The 23,083-nt window shown below is 35.9% G+C and overlaps 2 long non-coding RNA genes across 3 annotated transcripts in view; one reads left to right on the top strand and one right to left on the bottom strand.

The window, feature by feature from the left end:
- Positions 1 to 3,709: 3,709 nt before the first annotated feature.
- LOC145270929 (uncharacterized) lies at positions 3,710 to 20,995 on the top strand. Its single transcript, XR_013865623.1, has 2 exons — positions 3,710 to 4,548; positions 17,622 to 20,995. It is a non-coding gene; the product is annotated as an uncharacterized LOC145270929 (long non-coding RNA).
- The window catches only part of LOC145270928 (uncharacterized), a 59,703-nt gene continuing 48,429 nt past the window's right edge, over positions 11,810 to 23,083 (bottom strand). For both annotated transcript variants that reach the window (XR_013865622.1, XR_013865621.1), the window contains one exon: positions 11,810 to 12,571. This is a non-coding gene — a long non-coding RNA (uncharacterized LOC145270928). The remainder of the gene's footprint in view (positions 12,572 to 23,083) is intronic.

The following is a 23,083-nucleotide window of genomic DNA, read 5'->3' as shown; positions in this document are numbered from 1 at the left end:
TTATTTTCTTTAATAAATAATGTTCTAGAGGTAATTTTCTGTTTTGATTTTTTTACCTGCTAACACGATTAAGGCGTTTTTTGTTTTCGTTTTTTTTTTTAAATAATTCTCTAAAAAATTCAGGTAATTTCAACTGCTTACTTTGGAAGCTACTATTCGAATTTATTAGAATTGACAAAAAAAAAAATCAGTTGAAACCAGTGTTTTTTATCTGAAAACTCCATTTATCGACTACAAAATCTCATCCCAATTCTGTAGAAGCGCCGAACTAGGAGTATCAGAATTCGCCATTAAAAAAGTAGTGATTAATTAGACTCGCTATCTTTTGAAGCTTATAACAATATAAATAATGTAATTTAAACCCTAATTTCCTTTTCAATAAAACGAGCAAAAACCAAACTTTAAAAATAATAAAAGGTTTTAGCGAAAAATATACAATATTTTTTTAAAAATCGGTTTTCTTTAAAAAAGATTTCACAAAATTCAACGAATTTTAACTTTATCTAAATATAATAAATATATATAAATTAAAAAAAATCACTTACCTATATAAAATACTAATTAATGGATGCTTTCATTCTTCATTTATGAGAATTTGTCCACATTCATATTTTATATTCCATGTACTTTTTAAATAAAATAATTTTTTAAACAACTATTTGAAAAGACTGCCATTATGTAAGCATTAGCCGGTGTTTCTTCCTGTTTTGAAATACGGATGGATAAAAGGACTATAAAACGTAAAAACAACACATATGTATGAGCCGTCAAGCCTTGTGTGTGAAGAAATATGTGTCATCGTAGATGAAAAATGATCACATTTTACTTATCAGTTTTTGCCTTAAAAAAAAAAACGCTCAACAATTTTTTTTTTCTTCTCTCAAAGAAATACATGAATTTTTGATTTAATATATTTGATATCTTCTTTATGGAGTGAATTTTTTATTTTTTTAAATATCTAAAAAAAAACAAAACAACATTGAATGAAATAGAAAAATTGTCGTAATGGTATGAAATGTTCTGGACAATATAACAAGATTATAAGGTTTCACTTACAAAAATCAACGTAGTTTTTAAAAAAAAAAGGTTTTAAACTTTGGACTTTACAGGTCAATTTGCAAATAACTATTCTTTTTTTTTGTTTGTTTTAAATTAGATTATTTTATTTATTGATCTTTTATCAATTTGTGATATATGAATTTGAGGTGAGAAAATTAATTATTTTCATTTTAATTTTGATAGATTTTTAAAGTTTAAAAATTGAAAAATATTTAACTCGTAAAATTCAATTGAGTACTCGTTGGGCGTTGAGTTCCATGGCGACCAGCAGAAAAATTTAATGGGTAAATGTTTACTTTAACTACATCAGAACACCGACCAATAAATTTTGATTTGTTTAGGTTTTCAGGGTCGCTGAGAACGAATCTGATATTCAAACCCGTCGCAAATTTACCGTTTGCATGGTATTAACCCTAGAACCCTCGCACTATTTTGTGCCAACTCACCGCCATCGTTTATGCTATTCTTACATGATGCGTTCACGTATGGACGCGCGTAGTAAGGTGACTTGTCACATCGCGGAAGAATTTTTAAGCAGACATTTAAAATAACAAAGTTTTCAAAAACAAAATGTGGTTCATTTTTTTGTTACATAGTTTTTGATGCGTTTTTTAATTGATCAAATTAAGTTTTCACGAGCGGTCTACAAAAGCATTTTTATTTTATTTTTGGAGGGGGGGGGTTTAATTATAAAACTTGTACAACATTTAACAGGTGCTTCGGCAGATTAATTTACCGTTTTTCCGTAAGTAACACGCCGACATACACCGAGCAGAAGAACTGTTTAATTTTTCACAAAAGTTTTGTTTACATTGAGGGTAGGGCAGGACGGTGGAGGGGCATCATGTAAGAATAGCACAAACGATGGTGGTGAGTTGGCACAAAATAGTGCGAGGGTTCAGGGGTAAATACCATGCAAACGGTAAATTTGTGACGGGTTTGAATATCAGATTTGTTGTTAGCAACCCCGAAAACCAAAAAAAAAAAGAACAAATTTTATTGGTCGGTGTTCTAGGTGTGTCAGAAATTTCATGAAAATAGTGAATAATTCCACCCCATCTTTCCAAGCTTATAACTCCTCGAAAAATGTAATTCAAGCCCTATTTTTTTTTTCAATTAAAGGAGCAAGGACCAAGGTTTCATTAAAAAAAAAACAACGTGTTTTTTTTTTTAAAAAAAGGTTTTACGCTTCGAACTTTACAGGTAAATTTCTAAAAAAACACTTCTTTTTTTTGTTTTAAATTTGAATATATTATTTATTGACCTTTTCTCTTCAATTTGTGATATATAAGACTTTGGTAGATAAATTAATTATTTACTTTTTAGTAGACATTTCAAAATGGGAGGCGTGAATTATTCGACCCCCTGTCTTTCCAAGCTTATAACTCCTCAAAAACTGTAATTCAAGCCCTATTTCTTTTTCAATTAAAGGAGCAAGGATCAAGGTTCCATTAAAAAAAAAAAAAAGAAAAAACAAGTAACGTGGTTTTAAAAAAAAGGTTTTAAACTTCAAACTTTACAGGTAAAATTCTAAAAAACACTACGTTTTTTTTTGTTTTAAATTTGAATATATTATTTATTGACCTTTTCTCTTCAATTTGTGAGTAAATTAATTATTTACTTTTCGGTGAGTAAATTAATTATTTAACTTTTAATAGAAACTTGAAAATGGAGGGGGGCGTGAATTAAAAAAAAACGTTTGTCTAAAATATTATATTTATTGGAAAGAGCATAAAATTTCACATTGACCCTGAAAATATCGTAAAAATAGAATCAATAGAAAAATGTTGATAGATTTTTAAAGTTTAAAAATTGAAAAATATTGAGTTCGGAAAATTCATTACTGTTTAAAAAAAAAAAATTTCTATTACTTTTAAAACAACTTTAATAGTTTATTTTGGAAGTATAATCCATAAAGAAAATAAATAACCCACTTTTAACAGAGAAATTACGAGATTTTTATATTTTATTTGCAGTTTCGTGTTAGGGGTGTCAAAAATTCTGATACACCTATCGGTGTTCTGTTGTAGTTTAAGTAAACATTTACCCATTAAATTTTTCTGATGGACGCCATGGAACTCAACGACCAAGGAGTACCTTCAATTGATTTCATTACGTAAAAAAATGGCTGCATGAACGCGGGCGTGCATTTTGTAAACATTTTGTAACCACTGTTTTTTTTTTTAAATAAAAAAAAAATATTTCTGTTACTTTTAAAACAACTTTAATAGTTTATTTTGGAAGTATAATCCATAAAGAAAATAAACAACCCACTTTTAAAAGAGAAATTACAAATTTTTTATATTTTATTTGCAGTTTCGTGTTAGGGGTGTAAAAAATTCCCCCAAAATTCTGACACACCTAATACCGAAACGTTGTGTTAGAAACAGACAACACCTTTGATAGTGTTAAACACTGATTTTTTTTTTTTTTTTTTTTTTTTTTTTTGATAATCTGGCAAATTAGTGACCATTAAAAAAAATGAACAAAAATACAAAAAAAAAAAAAAAATACAGAGAGGGGGTTACCTCTTTCATCCATGCGTCAAAACATTTTCTAAATTTTCCTTGTAGTCAATTTAAAAGAAAAAAAGATAATGCACTATTACCTCCCCTTAGATAACTCTCCAAAAAAAAGGAGATTCTGCCTTTAAAAATATGTTTAAATCCCACGTTATACTGTTCTTCTTTCACACAAAAAAAATATTATTTCAGACAAACTTTCTTAACACGTCTTATATTATGAATGCGTCCTAACGACAATTTCTTACCATCCTAAATATTAAACCAAATCTTAAAAAAAAGAGATTTGACTTCAAAATATTTTGTTTATTTATTGAACCCCCCCCCTTCCTTTCCTATCAAAAAACAAAACATTTTATCAGCAAAGAATATGTCGCCACTAAGTAGTATCTGTTCTTGAATTTGTCGTTGGTCAATGTAAGGGAACCCCTTCATACGTAATACGCATTCGCATTACTATTTATTTGGAAACTGCCAGAGTTCCCCCTTTTTGGGGGGAGCTGGTTTCCCCTCACATTAAAAACGACCTTGTGTCTAATTTGCTTTCGTGGAGAAGCAAATAAATAAAACGTCTAGGGTGCTGTTGCAGAGAGTGATCCGCGCTATTTTTTAAATCGTATTTTCACGTTTAATTAAAGTTTTATATGTTTGTTTTTTTTATTCAATTGTAAGGTTAAAGTACAGAATAGGTACAAAACACCCTCCCCTCCCCATGTTAAGAATGGCTTTTTAAATAATAACGTTATTATTTCAGCACGGATCACTCTCTGCATGAGTACCACGTCTAGGAACGAAGTGTAGTATCTGTTCTCAGAGGATGAGAAATCCTTTTAGACTGAGGCAATTTTAATTTTTGGTTTCTATCCCGGGGGCCCATTTTTTCCCCCGCATTAGAAAGTGACCTTGTGTCTAACTCTGCCCTCGTGGGGAGGTCAGTAGATAGGTATAAAGAATACGTCATAAAAACGTAAGTATATTTTTCAAATCATTCTTTTCACTGATTGGTAAATTTTTACATTATGTCCACCGCCACAATTTTCTTTAAAATGACTTTTCCGGGGGTTTTGACTATGTTGAATAAGAAAATCGCATTTAAATTTTGCAGAGACAAATAGTTTTCGAAATATAAAGACCTGTAATTCACTGGCCGACATGTTTGTGCACGTGCGCGATAAACAAATCTAGGTAAATTTTTACATTAATCCATCTCACCGTTTATATTCGAAAGCCGTTCTTTACATGGGGGGGGAGGGGTATTCAACATGAGGAGGTATGAAGTGTTTATTTTGAAAGCCGTTCTTAACATGAAATTACTCAAGGAAGAGAAAAATGTTGTAATTGTTTTGGTTTACACGTATGCACATTACTGATTTGTTTTTTTTATTTTTTATTTTTTACAAGGAGTTCATCATTTATCAAGGCCCAATGGCCACTCGGGGATAAGGGTTATTGTGTGTACAGTAATCAATGGGATAGTGTAGCAATAGTATTGGAGAATTGATAAGGTGTCATTACTTGGGGGGGGGGCTGTTCATCAGGAATTTATTTGTGTTGGACTTGAAGACATCCAGGTTGAAGTCGGGAGGGAAACAGGCAAGCGGAACAGAGTTCCACAAGCATGCAGTTCTAAGAAAGAAGCTTTGTTCATGGAATCTACGTTTTGATTTAGGCACAGATAAGGAGTGGGGAAAATTATTGACGGTGGTTTCAGCTAGTCGGGTGTTTTTTGAAAAAGATTGGCGAGGGGGGACCAGAGAATGGAGCTCAGACGAGCACTTGCCATGGAAATAACGATAGAACAAAGACATGCTCGCTACGTCTCTTCTGTGGGAGAGAGGTTGCAGGGTAGAGAAAAGGGCATCCCCCACCAAGCCACGAAGTCTATTTTGTACTCTGTCAAGGCAGGATAGGCTGTTTTTAGCAGCTCCTGCCCAGATGTGGCAGCAGTACTCCATCTTTGGACGTACTTGGCTCTTATATAGATAGAGAATTGCATCAGTAGTGAGATATCTTCTGGAGCGGTAGAAGGATCCCACCATTTTCTCAGCGACCTTGGCCACAGACTTGATGTATGTGTTCCATGTTCCATTTAAGATTAGGAGTAACTTTTTAAAAACGATAATTAAAACTGAATTTGTTTTTCCTTGACGATTTAATTTTAAGCAAATTCGAAAGATTATAGCGAAAATTTATTTGGTTAGTTTTTTAGTTTACCGACCTCTCGGCATTCACCTTTTGAATCGTCAGCTTGGTACTAGTGCATAATAATAAAAAGTAGAATTTGAAAACGACTGTAAAACACAGAAGAGTTTAGAAGGGAGGTAATTTTCCGTTTTGCTTTAAACAAGATGGCCGCAATTTTTCATGTTTTTTTTATAGTAATATTCAGTAATATTGACTGCATAATTTGGAAGCTAACATTGTAATTTATTAGAATTGACAAAAAAAAAAGAAAATCAGTAGAAACCATTGGTTTTTGTTTTTTATCAACTACAAAATCTTGTCCTAATAGTGTAGAAGTGTCTAGATTTGTTTATCATAATAACATGGCGGACTGAATTACAGTGCATAATGAAGGTCTTTATATCTCGAAAACTACTTGTGTCTGCAAAATTTAAATGAGATTTTCGTATTCAGCATAGTTGAAAACCTATAAAAATCGTCATTTTAAAGAAAAATGTAGAGGTGGACCTAATGTAAAAAAAAATATTCACTGCTCATTATTATATTTTCATTTTGTTTCCTGCTAAGGCATTTATTTTTCAAATTTAACACAAAAAAAAATTGAGTTTTATAAATATTTTCGTTCGATTATTTTCTGATAATTATTTAATTTTATACAGATAAATTCGGCGTTAATTTTTGTCCAGGCTTGTAAAAAAAAAAAAAACAAGAAAAAAAAAAACAATTCTCACAATGTTCGAATAATTTTTGTGCCCTGCTAAAAAATAACGGGGCTTCTACACTATTGGGACCGAAGATGTTGTAGTCGATAAATGGAGTTTTCAGATAAAAAAAACAATGGTTTAAACTGACTATTTTTGGCATTTCTAATAATTTACAATGGTAACTTCGATATGATGCAATCGAAATAACCTACATATTACTTAATTATTAAAAAAAAAACTTTAATCGTGTTAGCAGGTGAAAAATTGCCGCCATCTTGTTTAAATCAAAGCAGAAAATTACCTCTGTTTTTTCAGACAACCCTTTGACTTTCCGACATTTTGGGCTTTCATAAAATCATCATATACACAACATATCGTCTAGCTAAAAGCACTATCAATAATGATGAAGCTCGGCTAGGACCCCTTTTTGTCTGGAATTCTTGGCTCATATTGTCTGGTCCTACTTTGAGGGTTGTTACATTGAATCCTGTATGCTGAAAGCAAATATCGAAGCCGCAGGCAGAAAGAAAAATAGACTCGTGAAATTCTATTCTACAGAATTAATTTCACAAACTTCTGTACAAATAATTTTACAAATATCATTCAGTTCTTAGTAAGTTTTTTTCAAAATCTCAAATCTCTTCACAGACAGTGTCAGACGGACGGAGGAGGAGGAAGAGTCACGTCTCCAGGGAACGGTGGTCTCCACACGATCTGTTCTCCCCCAAAAAGCAATCTGACTAATTTTCGAGCGTATCGACCCGATGTGGGTGGGGTGGAAAGTTTTCCCAGCCAATCAAATCATGCTAAACCCCAAACTGCAGGTGTGCGATTCAACCGCGATCTGAGAGTCAATTCAATATTAAAATCCCATGACCTAAGGTCACCACCCATCATTCAGCCAGTACAATATATCCTTCTAACATCCTCACCTTTCCTGTTGTGGAGTCTTTTCTCATCAAAAAGCAAATATATCTATTTTAACAATAAATTAAAATATATCTATATTTATCCACCCTAAATTCCCAGGGCACCTGCCGTTACCCAGGATCGGTCAAAAGCTATCTTAGCATAGCTATTCAGCCCTGCTCGGGCCTCTGGGGGGGATCTGAAGCCCCCCCCCCCAATTGCTCTCTCAAATTGATTACGTCACAGGGCTGTGCCTTGTTTGGGGTGAAAATGGAATTTAAAAAATGAATTCAGCGGTTATAATATATAAAACTATCAACTGCTGCTCAACTCCCTGTTATCAACATATTTCCTAACACTGAGCGGGTGGTACAGCGGGGGAAAAGGTGGCTGGTTACTTTTAATACATCTAAAACCAAACACCTATCTTTCTTTACATCATCAACGCTCTGATCCCCATCTGGCATCAATTGAAATGGATGGCTCTCGTCTAGGGGAGGCTCCATGTTTTTATAAGCTTCGAGGATTGACCTTTACTCCTGACCTGAAATGGAATACGTACATCAAGTTTCTTGCTAAGGTCTACCGCTCCAGAAGATATCTCACTACTGATGCAATTCTCTATCTATATAAAAGCCAAGTACGTCCAAGGATGGAGTACTGCTGCCACATCTGGGCAGGAGCTGCCAAAAAACAGCCTATCCTGACTTGACAGAGTACAAAATAGACTTCGTGGCTTAGCAGGGGATGCCCTTTTCTCTTCCCTGCAATTTCTCTCCCTCAGAAAAGACATTGCGAGCCTGTCTTTGTTTTATCGTTATTTCCATGGCAAGTGCTCGTCTGAGCTCCAATCTCTGGTCCACGTGGTTTCACGATAAACACCCGTCTAGCTGAAACCACTGTCAAAAATTTTCCCATTCTTTATCTGTGCCTAAATCAAAACGTAGATTCCATGAACAAAGCTTCTTTCTTAGAATGACAATAGAAACCTACAGATAAAACAGGGAAAGGAAGCCGATACCAATGTAGAGGAGATAGTTAGGTGACAACTAGATGCCCGTCGCAGTGGATGGAAGTTGGACGGTTTTAGAGTTGACTGTGAAACAGAAATAGAGACGAACGTAACACCGATAAAACAGGAAGAAGACACACACACACACACACACACACACACACACACACACACACAAGTCCAACAGTCAAATTATATGTGAACATTAGCGTTTGTGTTTTTCCTTTCTTTGTTCCACGATTTATTATATTTCTACTTTTGTGAAACCGCTTGTGTTCCCATCGACAGTCGCCAGCGAGAAAACATCGATCCGGCCATAAGAGGAATAGTTGAACGAAAAAAATCCACGATACACAACGTTGGGAGTCGGAGATCTGACGGGGTAGACACACGTCTGGTCACAATGAAACAATAATCTCAGCTGATAGATTTTCACGCAGTCATTTTTCTGTGGATTTCATCGTAACCCAAACTAAAATTCCTTGCCAACACTCATTTGACAATTAGCGTTACAGCCCTCTGTCAGAGCCCATGCTGCTAACCAGAGAGGTTTTTTTTTTTTTTTACATAGGCATCACCACATTATCAAGGCCAAGAGGCCACTCAAGGATGAGGGTTAAAGAGTGTACATTAGAAATTGGACAATATAGTAATCATTAGTAATGAAAATTTGGTAAATTTGATAAATTATATGGAACGGCTCATCAAGAACTTATTTACGTTAGACTTAAAGACAACCATATTGTAGTCAGCCGGAAAGCAGGAAAACGGAAGACAATTCCACAGGAGTGCAGTTCTAAGAAAGAAGCTCTGTTCATGGAATCTACGTTTAGCTGATAGATTTTCACGCAGTCATTTTTCTGCGGATTTCATCGTAACCTAAACTAAAATTCCTTGCCAACACTCATTTGACAATTAGCGTCACAGCCCTCTGTCAGAGCCCATGCTGCTAACCAGAGAGGTGTAACTTGGTCTACCCTTTGCTTTGACATGCATTAGGATAGCTTCTATTTCCTAACACATTACCCCCTGACCATCCACATGTATTCAAAGACCCTGTCCAATAATGGCACACATTAAAGTCATAGAAATGCTGGCATGACAACACACACAGCTGGATAGTGTCTGATGTATGACCAAGGGGAAAGGAGAGCACAGGAGAAATCTTTGATTTTGTGTTAAGCCACACTAAGAAGAAGAAGAATGTTTTGACCCTTGGCCCATAAGGTTTACATATATGGTTTCCCTGTTAAATATTAGCAAAACAATTTCTCATCTAACTACAACTGTTAAGAATTTCCTTCCATCTCCGTATTGTGCCTAAACGCAAAAAAACATTACCCTACCTAAGTTTCACTATTACAGATCATCGCAGTATTGTTTTGCCATCTACATACACGTATTTTTATTATTGATTCACAAGGTCATCAAAGATCTCTTTTTTATAATAACCTGGAAGCTGAGTGACAACAAGTCTCGCCAGGTGTGTTGTACTCTCCACCTCTTTAGATAGCATTTGCAAATGACTTTATCACAGCAGCCACTTACCATTGCTTTCTCCCTGGCAGCGGCCATTGGACTTCACTGGAATTTGAGTGGCAATACGCTTCCCCAAGATACTACGCTATAATCACAGCCCAAAGGGTCACAACATTACAAACACACAACTGTAACTCATCAGAAGGAAGAATGTCTGAAAGCAATGCACCATATCAAGATTATCAGTTTTTATATATGAGATTATCACAAATCAAATCATAAAAAACACATAACATAATCCAATCATGAATTGTTCAAATGCTACCAGAGAAACTCTAAACATTATAATGTTAGATGAAATATGATTATAATATTAGATGAAAGTCCTTCGTGGAATTAATGGGATTAGAAGGTTAAAAACTTGTGTGACAATAATAAGATTATTTTAAGGTTTGTTTTTTTAAACTGGTGAAGTTCGCCTTATTCAAAAGTCGTATGAGGAAAGTAATTCGTAATGAAAGTAGTCCATTGTTATTAATTAGAAAATGTGTGGAATGGGTGCGTGTGTGCATAAGTGATTTTTGAGGGTCAGAGTGGACCTGGGAGCAATGGCAATTAAACGGTGGCTCCACATTCCCCAAAGCCCGCAAGCTGGTGCCTCACCACTGGATATAGTTTAAGGTCATATCCAGGACCACTCAGCTGCTTTGAGTCTATAAAAGAGGACACCAAAATTGGGACGTTAGTTCGTTTCCTGATAAAGTATTCCGGCTTGAAGCATAAGTTCTTTCACCCCATGTTCAACATTCTTTCTTATCGACCATTCTTAACTCTTTTTTGCGTTTCTTCCTCTGACAAATCTTTGCGCCAATCTCAACATGTCAGCTCTGTCCAAAATCAGAAATCAGACTGCCTTGCATGCAAGAGAAAAGATATCTTCCTCTCTTTCTTTCATGTTCTCTCTCTTCTTCTTTCCACGTTCTCTTTCATACGAATCTGAATGACCTATTTCAGCTACAGAGTTTGATATGCGTTAGTAACTTAACCCTTGAATTCCTCTTGCACTAACAAACCCTCGCAGCACTTGAACTAGGCTTTACTTTGATAAGTAATAGTTATTAGGATAGCTATAGTGAATACAGATTTCCTGGGACACAGCCACCTAACCATCCACATGTATTCAAAAACCTGTTCAACAATGTCATCAAAGTCAAAAAAATGCTGACATAACAATACACAACTGGATAATTTGGATAATCTAGCTCTACCCAAGTTCTACCGTGACTGGTCTTGTCTAACTACCTACCTAACACTTTGCCCTTATCCTTGAGTGGCCTCCGAGCCTTGATAAGTGGTGACCCTCCAAGTAAAAAATGAAAAAACAAAACTTAGACTCATCTGCTTATCTGTTATTTTTCCTATCAAAAACAAAAAAATCTTTGGAGTAGCCATTTAAAACGTCTCCAACACTGTAACATAATTGGCAACCCCACTAGATTAACTGTAACGATTTATTTATAACTAGCCTAGGTGCCCGACGTTGCCCGAGTGTTTGGGGGTGTGTATTGAGCAAAAAATGTATGTATGTATGTATGTCTGCAGAAAACTTTTGACAGAGGCGACAGATTTTCATGAGATCAGTACCATTTTGAAGGTCGGCCCTTCGGACGACAAATATAAAAAAATTGGCTAAAAGCATTAATTCCTTCACCCTCAACTGGGTACTTTTCTACAGGGACAGGTCGCTTTTTTCTGTAGAAAAGTGCAGAGCTAAGAATGAAGAAGTTAATGTTTTTAGCCAATTTTTCAATGTTTGTCGTCCGAAAGATCAACCTTCAAAACGAAACCGATCTCGTGAAAATCCTCGCCTCTATCGAAAGTTTTAGGCAGACATACATACATACATACATACATACATACAAAAAATGTAGCAGGTGGAGGATATTGTCAATTGTATGTATCTCTCATGCATATGTCTCTTTGTATCTATGTATGTAATCACGATACATCTAGTGTCTATATATGGCCATTTCATAATGTCATGTGTGCATAACTAAATGTTGACATACCTTTTTTCTGCCTCTTGCCTTTGTCGCTCATAGTTGCAAAGGGAACTGCATGCACAAAATAACAAGTTGGAGTTTTTTTTTTAATTAATGCTTAGTTTATTTCTTTCTCAGGCTTGGTGGTTCAACATTCTTTCTTATTGGCCGTTCTTAATTCTTTTTTGGGTTCTTTTCTCTGAATCTTTGCACCAATCTTGATGTGTCTGCTCTGTCTAAACTCGGAAACCAGACTGACTTGCATGCGAGAGAAAAGATATGTTTCTCTCTTTCTTTCATGTTCTCTCTCTCTTCTTTCTCTCTTTCTTCTCACGAACCTGAATGACCACCTCTCAATCTCAATGACAGGATGCGCTCAACATTTTTCATGGTGCAAAGCTCACACATAAGCTCCACATGTTCAATCCACTCGATAATGAGCATATCAGCGGCAGCACCACTAAATTTCAAAATCAAACATCAGACATCAAACATCTTTATATCCATAGCCGAAATGTGATATATATATATACATTAGTTCCAAAACATGACTGACATACGCTATGCAAACATGGCAAGCATTTCGATAGTTGGTTTAGTTGTTGTTCGCAGGCGACACATTGGTAAAGTTGCTCGAATTTATTGGAAGCCATTGTCAAACTGAAATAAAACAAAATAGAAAATGCATTAGATTTCACAATTAAACATCGTTTTAGACATTATATAGTTACACACACACAAATATATATATATATTTATATATATATATATATATATATATATATATATATATATAAAATTAGAATACTCAAAAGAATTTTCTAACAGAACAAATTCCCAGAACTAATGTATATCTATCTTTAGGTGATATAAAAAGCCGAAATTTGTTGTTCTGTCTTTTCTGATTTAGTTTCAAGAGTTTTGTTTCGACACTCACTCTCCCAACACGCTGTCTTTCCACTTGCCGGTGGTTCCTTTCTTTTATACCCGTTCAACAAAGTCCCTCGCCTCTCACATGTAAATTTTGCATGACCGTCATACATATAAATGCGACATCGGCATTTTAACTTTTTTTTTTCTTAGAGGAAAAAACATGAAACTCGTGCTATTCAGGTAAGTTATGGTTTTCCCCTTAGTATGTTTTATGTATATATGTATGCCTAAAACGTTTTAGGCATACATATATACACGGATTTTCACGATACCAGTATCGTTTTGAAGCTCGACCCTTTGGACGACAAGGGGCAATTATCAACCCTAGCTACAGAATTTGACATACATCAATAACTTAACCCTTGAACTCATCTTGCACTAACCAACCCTCACTTTCTTTCTTTCTTCCTCCTTCTCTATCTCTCTTTCCTTCTCTTTCCCTTCACTTTCTCCCCTTTCGGTTACTACTACAAGAACACTTGTAAGCCAGATGGACAGTTTTGGCAGCCCCATGGAGGTCACAAACTTTTCCTTTTGATATCTTATTTAATAAATTCTATTTCTCATATTTTTCTCTTTTTGTTTGTTTTCTTCCTTGATGTTTCAGAGTTTAGTAGTAACGGCTAATTGATTAAGAAGAATTACCTTCCACGGGAAGAAATGGATGATAAAATTTCTTCAAATGTTCATATTGAGCTCTTGTTTATCTCTACAGTTAGATAGATAGATAGATAGATAGATAGATTAATAACAAGCAAATACTTTCTTGTAAAGCAAAGAACAAGACACAAAATAAACACATGTCATCTTGCACTAACCAACCCTCACAGCAAAATCAATTTTCAATATGTCTGTGTAACTTAGGATAGTTTTAATTTTATTTTTATTGCAGACTATTATCCTCATCTTTTTTTTTCTTAGTTGTTTCACAACGTTTCGGCCAACTATTCCTCTGGCCTTCATCAGGTTGTAACCATGACAGGATAGGAACTGTGAATCTCCTGAATGCATCCACTGAAATTACTGCCTTCCATAGTTGTCGTCTCACCACGTGTTGGCCAAGTAAGCCTCTGGCCGGCTTTGGGTAGGATTGAAACTGCTATTTTCAGAAAATTCTCACCTGGTACTGTAGAGATTCAATGTCTCTATCACCTGCGCCGTAGAAGAATGGAAAGTGAATATCTTTGCTTGCGTGGTTAATTCTAGGTCTCCATTCTAAGACCCGTCAGCCCCATCCCCGGTAAAGGGGAGACGACCCGTTAAACCATCTGCTCTGCCCAACATCCAAATTCCATCTTCTATATGATGTCCAGCTAACCTGATCACGTGGTAACATACATGTAGATCTAATCAGCTGATAATATTCTTCTGGTAAACTTGTCTATGATATGATTTTATCATATTTTGACAACTTTTTATCAACATTCTTCATATTCATCTCATATTTATCTCTTATGTGTTATTTTCAAGTTCTCTCATAAAGAGATTCACTGAACCTTACAAATATCTTATCCTTGAGTGGCCTATCGGCCTTGATAAGTGGTGACGTTTATGTAAAAAAAAAAAGAAGTCAACTCGATGGAAATTGCTCAATTTGTATGTCACATCTGCTTCAAGATGTGCAAATCTGCGGCGGGAGTGCAGAGTCATCTGAGATGGCATGGACGACAAGATTGGGAGAACTCAATGTGACGGCAATCATCTGGAAGGATGCAGCAATCATCACATCTCTCTCTCTCTCTATATATATATATATATATAAGAGAGAGAGAGAGGGAGAGAGACATATGTAATTATACTGAGTTTGTGAAATTCAATAAATTTTCACATACCAATGAGTTTTAAGCCCAAAAATGGTTGACTTAAAGATTAAGCTACAAAATTATCAAATTTTATAATTGAGCATTAATGTACTGTGTGTGCAAAATCAAGACTTCAAGACAAGGTGTTGATGGCAACGAAAAGTGTATTTCATTTTACGTTACAATTGCTTCCATGTCCAGTTCGACAATTTCAAGCATTATATCGTTTGAAAATTTTCAAAACCAGACTTTATGAATAAGCACACTTTTGGCAATGGAGCATTTTTTGAAGAGAAGGAAGGAAGGGGAACTCCCTAGCTAGAAAGGCATGCGAGAAACATCTAACTTTGTATATACATATATATATATATATATATATATATATCTTTGACTAAATTTTCCAAAATAATCATAATTTTTAAACAAATTACAATGTTACGGTTCTGAATTTTTTAGATGAGGGACGCTTCTTTATATTATTTACATTATCAAGACTACTGTTCTCATTTTGAGTTATCGTGCAAACATTGTACAAATAACACTTGTCGAAAACTTATTTTTGTTTTTCATCGCAATAATGGAAATTCCATATTTTCTTACTGGATGGTGATAGTACACTTTAACTTTAATTGTGATTTGAAAACAGACAACATAAAATCAAACTATTTTGCATTTTGAGGGATGTTAAACGGTTATAGTTGAAAAGATTGGAGTAATTATTTATGATGCTTTCATAAGTGAATGTTTTGAATTTGTGTACAGAAAATCCTAACTTAATTTGGCTAGTATGGGTTTGATTAAAAAATCATTCTAACGTTTCAAAACAACTTTATTAATTATAACTAACTGAATAATAAAATAACTAAATACTTTCACTTACCAAAAATAAAATGTAAATGTGATTAATCCCTCATGGTTAATAGTAGGAACTCTATCATTACGTTTGAAGAACTCAGACCTGCACATTGTCTGGTACAATCGCAGAAACAAAATGCGTTATATTAGAAGAACATGTGTTTATGGATAGTTGAATTATAGATGCAGCATTTAAATGAAATTTGAGTATTATATCTCGTTTCGTTCATAATTTATTTCAGCTGGTAAGACCCTTCTGGTAAATTGTTTAATCCAGGGATGTTGAAAGTTTTTTTAGAAAAAACGAGATTATTTTTTGTTCGATAGATCGAGATGGATAGATACAGAAATAGATATCTAGATCGAGAGATAAATCGCTAATACACATAAATAGATAGATCGATAGACAGATTAATAACAAACAACGACGACAACTACAGGCTGCTGAAAGGGAAGAATGAAAAGAAAGTTCTTTTAAGATCAATCAGTACCATGTCGTCCCCAGATGGATAGCAGTTATCTCAAATAGAGACCGTCAATGCTATATAGCGAGATGTCTGGTGGACAGGAGATGAAAAAGGATAGATGTTGCTAGGCTGGCGGTCCAGATCTGACTGGCTGACGTTCCCTTAAGACTTTTAGGGAGCAGATGAATCAATGCGCCTTGTTAGCTGATTGGTCAGCCTGTGGCCGGAGAACACAGAGGGGGGGCATTGATTCACAAGAGAAAATAGTTCTCTGTGACTGCTACAAAATGTACAGAAAGGATCAATGTTTTATTTGAATTAACAGATTTAGTGACAGCGTTAATGTTTAAGTAGGAGAAAATCGGGATTACTTTTCATTTGGGTCTTAGAAGCAGGGTGTTTAGATATTTGGAAAAAGATGAAAATAATTTAATTCTTGACTGTTAAACAATTGATGAATCATATTTTAAGTTATAAAGTTGATAGACTTGCAGTTATGTTTGAATACTGTGAAGATTTAAAGAGTTTTGTCCCTTGCACCATGTAAGATACAACTGAAGAAGATCAGAGGTGACATCGACGGAAATGTTGTGAGAATCACACTCAAGGTGAGAACACTTGTCTGAATAATCCAAATGACAACGAATCTGAATCTCCAAATTTCAGAAACACAAATATCACTTTCTCTTTATTTGTGGCTGAAAATGACAATCTTTTATTGTTTGTGAACATGAAAATCATAAATCGGAAATAATCTTTTTATTTCTGATCTGAAATGGAACACGTACATAAAGTCTGTTGCCAAGGTCGCTGGAAAGATGGTGGGATCCTTCTATCGCTCCAGAAGATATCTCACTACTGATGCAATTCTCTATCTATATAAAAGCCAAGTACGTCCAAGGATGGAATACTGCTGCCATATCTGGGCAGGAGCTACTAAAAACAGCCTATCCTGCCTTGACAGAGTACAAAATAGACTTCGCAGCTTAGTGGGGGATGTCCTTTTCTCTACCCTGCAACCTCTCTCCCACAGAAGAGACGTTGCGAGCCTATCCTTGTTTTATCATTTTTTCCATGGCAGGTGCTCGTCTGAACTCCAATCTCTGGTCCCCCCTCTCCAATCTTTCATGAAAAACACCCGTCTAGCTGAATCCACTGTAAAAAATTTCCCCCACTCTTTATCTGTGCCTAAATCAAAACGCGGATTCCATGAACAAAGCTTCTTTCTTAGAACTACACGCCTGTGGAACTCTGTTCCATCTGCCTGCTTCCCACTTGACTACAACTTGGATGTCTTCAAATCCAACGTTAACAAATTCCTAATGAACCACCCCTTAAGTAAAACCTTCATTAAATCTCCACACTAACGTACTGTACTTGCAATAACTCTTATCCCTGAGTGGCTTCTGTGTCTTGATAAGTGGTGGCCACCGTGTAAAAAAAAAATTGCAGATAAAATGTCTAGGCCAAAGCAGCCTTTTTTCTGGATAAAAGCCAATAAAAATTTTTTTTACGTGTCTGAATACCCTATATACTAAATTTCAAGTCTGTAGATAAAATATTTGTTGAGTATATAGGTTGAGAAGTGTCCTCACACACGTTCTCACTTTTATAGATATATAAATAATAAAATCATGTTCTATATATTTACAGATAAAATGTCTGGACTGAGAGAAGAGAAAACTTTTTCTTGTACATTTTGTGGATCTACGTTTTTCCAACAAGCACATTTAACACAACACCTGCGCACACACACTGGAGAGAAACCATTTTCCTGTCAAATCTGTGGATCTTCATATTCCAGGAATTCATCTTTGACAAATCACCTGCGTGTACACACTGGTGATAAACCATTTTCATGCGAAACATGTGGGTCATCGTTTTCCGACAAATCAAACTTAACAAAACATGTGCGTGTACACAGCGGAGAGAGACCATTCTCGTGCGGCATATGCGGAATGTCATTCTCGCAATCGTCAATTTTGACTGCACACATGCGCATACACACAAAGGAAAAAACATTCCCCTGTGAAATATGTAAATCTTCATTTTCTGCAAAACCAATCCTCGCTAAACATATGCGTATACACACTAGAAAGAAACCATTTTCTTGCAAAGTATGCGTATCTTCATTTGCCCTAAAATCGCATCTGACAAAACATATGCATATTCACAAGCTTTTATGAGATTTGTAGACATTCTTTTTTGCCCAATGTTTAAAATGAACTTTTTAACCTATAACAGTAATAAAATTATACAGATATATCATACATATGGAATACTGCTGCCACATCTGGGCAGGAGCTGCTAAAAATAGCCTATCCTGCCTTGACAGAGTACAATATAGACTTCGTAGCCCAGTGGGGGATTCCCTTTTCTCTTCTCTGCAACCTCTCTTCCACAGAAGAGACGTTGCAAACCTGTTGTTGTTTTATCGTTATTTCCATGGGAAGTGCTCGTCTGAGCTCCAATCTTTCACAAAAACACCCGTCTAGCTGAAACCACTGTCAGTAATTTTCCCCACTCTTTATCTGTGCCTAAATCAAAATGTAGATTCCATGAACAAAGCTTCTTTCTTAGAACTGCACGCCTGTGGAACTCTGTTTTGTTTGCCTGTTTCCCACCTGATTACAACCTGGATGTCTTCAAGTCCAACATAAACAAATTCCTGATAAACCACCTCATTAAGCAAGACACTTTATTAGATCTCCATTACTAGCAACTACAACGATATTATCCCATTGATTACTGCACATGCACTAACCCTTATCCCCGAGTGGCCTCCGGGCCTTGATAAGTGGAGACTTCTTTGTAAAGAAAAAAATATGTATATATATATATATATATATATATATATCACCTACAAGAAAACTTTTTCTGGAAAAATACTTATATATTGACTATGTAACAATTTTGAAAAAGAATGCTTTGAGATTTGTACATATTCCTTTTCAGAAAAATCCATTTTGACTAAACAAAAGCAAATTATACAAGGTCCTGGATATGACCTTAAACTATATCCGATGGTGAGGCCCAAGCTTGCGGGCTTTGGGGACTGTGGAGCCACCCTTTAATTGCCATTGCTCCCAGGTCCACTCTGACCCAGAATTGTGATAGGGTCCCAACTACAGGTTAAATAGAAACCGACTTGAAAAAAACAAATTCTATTAAAAAAATATTTTTTCAAAATCACTGGATTCAGCATTAAATAACCTGAAAAGGGTTGATATGCCGTAAAACAAAACAAAAAGAACAACCAACAAATTATACAAAGTGCTATAAAACTTTCATAAAGGTCTAAAAGATTTGCAGTAACAAATGCCTTGTCTTGCCTCTCAATCACAATTCTCTGACAATATTTGGTGATGAATCTATAACAGTTCTATAATTACAATCTATGACAAAACATATGCGTATATACAATCTCGAAAAAGAAATGCTGTGAGATTTGTAGATATTCCTTTTTGGAAAAAAAAATCAACATGGGCTAAAGATGAAAATTAAAAAGAATTATAAAAACAAGTTAAGCATGGTCCCCCGTGAGTGCACAGTGAACGAGGCATAAAAAAATGACTAAGTTCAGTATTAGCCCCCCCCCCACACACACACTATTTATCTGCAAAAGTTCCCAGTGCCTTAAAATATTTAAATTTGAGTTCAGCACCATGCAAAACTGCTAAATAGACATACACAGACAATTTTGGACAAATATGGTAAAATAGTGCCAAATAAAAGCATTGCCAGGGCCGCTGCGAAGAAGGTAGGCTCTCTCTACCGTGCTAGAAAACTACTAACACCCGAAAGTATCCTGTACCTCTATAAAGCCACCATTCGCCCATGTATGGAGTATTGCTGTCACATTTGGGCTGGTGCATCTGCTACTAGTCTCTCACTCCTAGACAAGGTTCAAAAGATAGTTGCCAATCTGATAGGCCCTGAACTGGCATCTAAGCTTCAACCTCTGTCCCATCGCATCCCTCTGCCTGTTCTATAAGTATTTTAATGGTGAATGCTCTGGCGAACTGCAAACATTTGTGCCCCTATGACGTAGACACCCTCGACAAACTTGACAGGCAGCTAAATCCCACCCCCACACAGTAGAGATCCCTAGATGTAAAAGATCTTTCTACTCCAGTAGTTTCTTCCCCAGAACCGCTAGACTCTGGAATTCCATTCCAGGCCACTGCTTCCCCAACTGTACTGACATGCAGAAGTTCAAGTGTAACGTGAACCAACATCTTGCTGCCGAAATCCCAACATAGTACCCAATAGTTGTTGCCCCTGATAGTGGCAATGTGCCTTGTTTGAAGTGAAAATGTAATAAAAAAATAAAATTAAAAAAAAAAAATGGAGTGTTTTTATTAGCCCTGAACAGGCCCCTGGGGCACACTCAAGAGTTATCGCGAAGTATAGACAAACAAAATTATGTAGAAATCAGTTAGTTACAACTTTTCAGAAAGTTTTATAAAAATCCAAGGCATCAATTTTTTTTAATAAGCACAAAACGGTCAATTATAGCCATTTTAACCTGGAAGGCATCCTAAGGGAGCAAGCGGAGTTTTCCCAGAAAATCCATTCTGTTACTTTTTTACTCATATCATGTTTAATGTTTGTGCATATCTCCCCTCTTTTGGAAATAGAGTACGATTATGGATATCTCAAGTATCAAATAATCCTTATACACTGTTTGGTTTGGTTTAGTTGTTTTGTTTTACGGCATATCAACCCTTTTTCGGGTTATTTAATGCTGAATCTGGTGATTTTGAAGAACGATTTTTTAATATAGTATATTTTTTTTTTTTTTTTTTTTTTTACAAAGGCATCACCACATTATCAAGGCCCGGAGGCCACTCAAGGATAAGGGTTAAAGAGTGTACAGTAGAAATTGATCAATATAGTAATCATTAGTAATGAAAATTTGGTAAATTTGATAACTTATATGGAACGGCTCATCAAGAACTTATTTACTTTAGACTTGAACACAACCATATTGTAGTCAGCCGGAAAGCAGGAAAACGGAAGACAATTCCACAGGCGTGAAGTTCTAAGAAAGAAGCTTTGTTCATGGAATCTACGTTTAGGTTTAGGCACAGACAAAGAGTGGGGGAAATTATTGATAATGTTAGACGAGTGTTTCTTATGAAAGTTTTGCGAGGGGGGACCATAGATTGAAGCTCAGTTGAACACTTTCCATGAAAATAACGATACATCAGAGACAAACTCGCAACATCTCTTCTGTGAGATAGAGGTTGCAGGGAAGAGAAAAGGACATCTCCTACGAGGCTACGAAGTCTATTTTGAACTCTATCAAGGCAGGACAAGTCCTTTCTAGCAGCTCCTGCCCAGATGTGGCAACAGTATTCCATCCTTGGACGTACCTGGCTCTTATATAGATAGAGAATAGCATCAGCAGTGAGATATCTACCGGATCGATAGAAAGATCCCACCATTTTTCCAGCGGCCTTAGCAACAGATTTGATATACGTGTTCCATTTAAGATCAGGAGTAATGGTCAAGCCCAGAAGCTTGTCGAAACTTGAGGCATCCTGAAGACGAGAGCCATTCATTTCAATTGATGACAAATGTTGATTAGAATGTTGATGATGTAAAGAGAGAAGCTTGGTTTTAGATGCATTAAAAGTAACCAGCTACTCCTTTCCCCATTGTACTATGTGCTCAAGATCAGAGGAGAGAGAATTGGAGAGAACGAGGTCGTTTACTGTCTTAGATGTGGTACCATAAATGGTAGTGTCGTCAGCATAAATGTCTACAAATGATGTAAGGATATGATTTGGAAGATCATTAATGTAGATCAGGAAAAGAGTTGGGCCCAGGATGGATCCCTGAGGGACACCGGCATTAATACTGTGAGCTTCTGATTTTTGCCCCTCAACTATTACTCTTATGAACCTATCAGAAAGAAATGATTTAATAATTGAGAAGACTTTTCCAGCTATACCATAGCTAGCGATCTTATGAAGTAAACCTTTATGCCATACCCTATCAAAGGCTTTAGATATGTCAAGAGCAATTGCCCTAGAAAGATTGCCACCGTCGAGAGATTTGCTAATCCTATGCGATATAACTGTAAGGACATCTGCTGCAGATCTAGCAGAACGGAAACCATATTGAGTGTCACTAAGAAGGTTATTTTTGTTGAGATGGTTGATTACTTCTGTATTTAACACAGATTCTAGCAACTTACTCATGACGCACAGGAGACTTATTGGCCTGTACTGAGAGGGGGATGAGCGATCACCTGAATTCTTAAATACAGGGCATACTGATGAGATTTTCCAGGGAGATGGGAAACTATTCTCCTTAAGACAACGTTTAAACAGTTTTGTAAGTATGGGCGCTAGTTCAGGTTGAAGTTTTTTGAGTACTATAATTGGAATACCATCAGGGCCAGTTGCTTTACTCGAATCAAGGTTTTTGATTAGCTTCGCAACATCACGTACAGATATACGTATATCACATAGCGTGTTTTCTGATACAGGAGGAAATATTGGGGGTTGGCGGTCTTGGTCGCAAAGGGTAGAATTAGCTGCAAAGTTCTTGACAAAGAGTTTGGCTTTGTCTGATGCTGACGAGATTACCTCAGGTCCATTGATAATAGTTGGGATGGAGCACACGCTTCTGTTCAGGATTCTGTTTGCTATTTGCCAAAACTGGTGGGAACCAAGCCACTGCTCAACTACTTTGGACTTAACAGATTGAGCATACAACTCTCTTGCGTTCCTTATTACTTTCTTACAATGGTTGCTGGCAGTCCTGAAAACGGCTTTAGTTTCCATACATCTATTACGTTTGAAGCAGTGGAAAAAGTGATTTCTGTGCGCAATGGCAGCAGCACATTCTGGAGAGAACCATGGCTGGCTGTTAGGTTTTTGCTGAAACTTTTTAGAGGGTATGAAATGGTCAATACCTACAATTAACCATTCAGTCAGGTCTAATACTATAGAGGACACATCCTTTTTAAACATGGAATGCAGAGGTAGATCAGATATAAATGTACGGAAGCTATCCCAGTCAGCCTTAGTGTATCGATATACTGTACGATGGAGAGGTACGTCTGGGGACTTATTACATTTCATTTTTATCTTAATTGATAC

This window comes from Euprymna scolopes, chromosome 46 (genome assembly GCF_053919585.1).
Source record: "Euprymna scolopes isolate OS-2025 chromosome 46, ASM5391958v1, whole genome shotgun sequence".
Classification (NCBI taxonomy): domain Eukaryota; kingdom Metazoa; phylum Mollusca; class Cephalopoda; order Sepiida; family Sepiolidae; genus Euprymna; species Euprymna scolopes.
The sequence above is the reverse complement of the archived record's forward strand: the minus strand, read 5'-3'. Positions and strand labels throughout refer to the sequence as shown.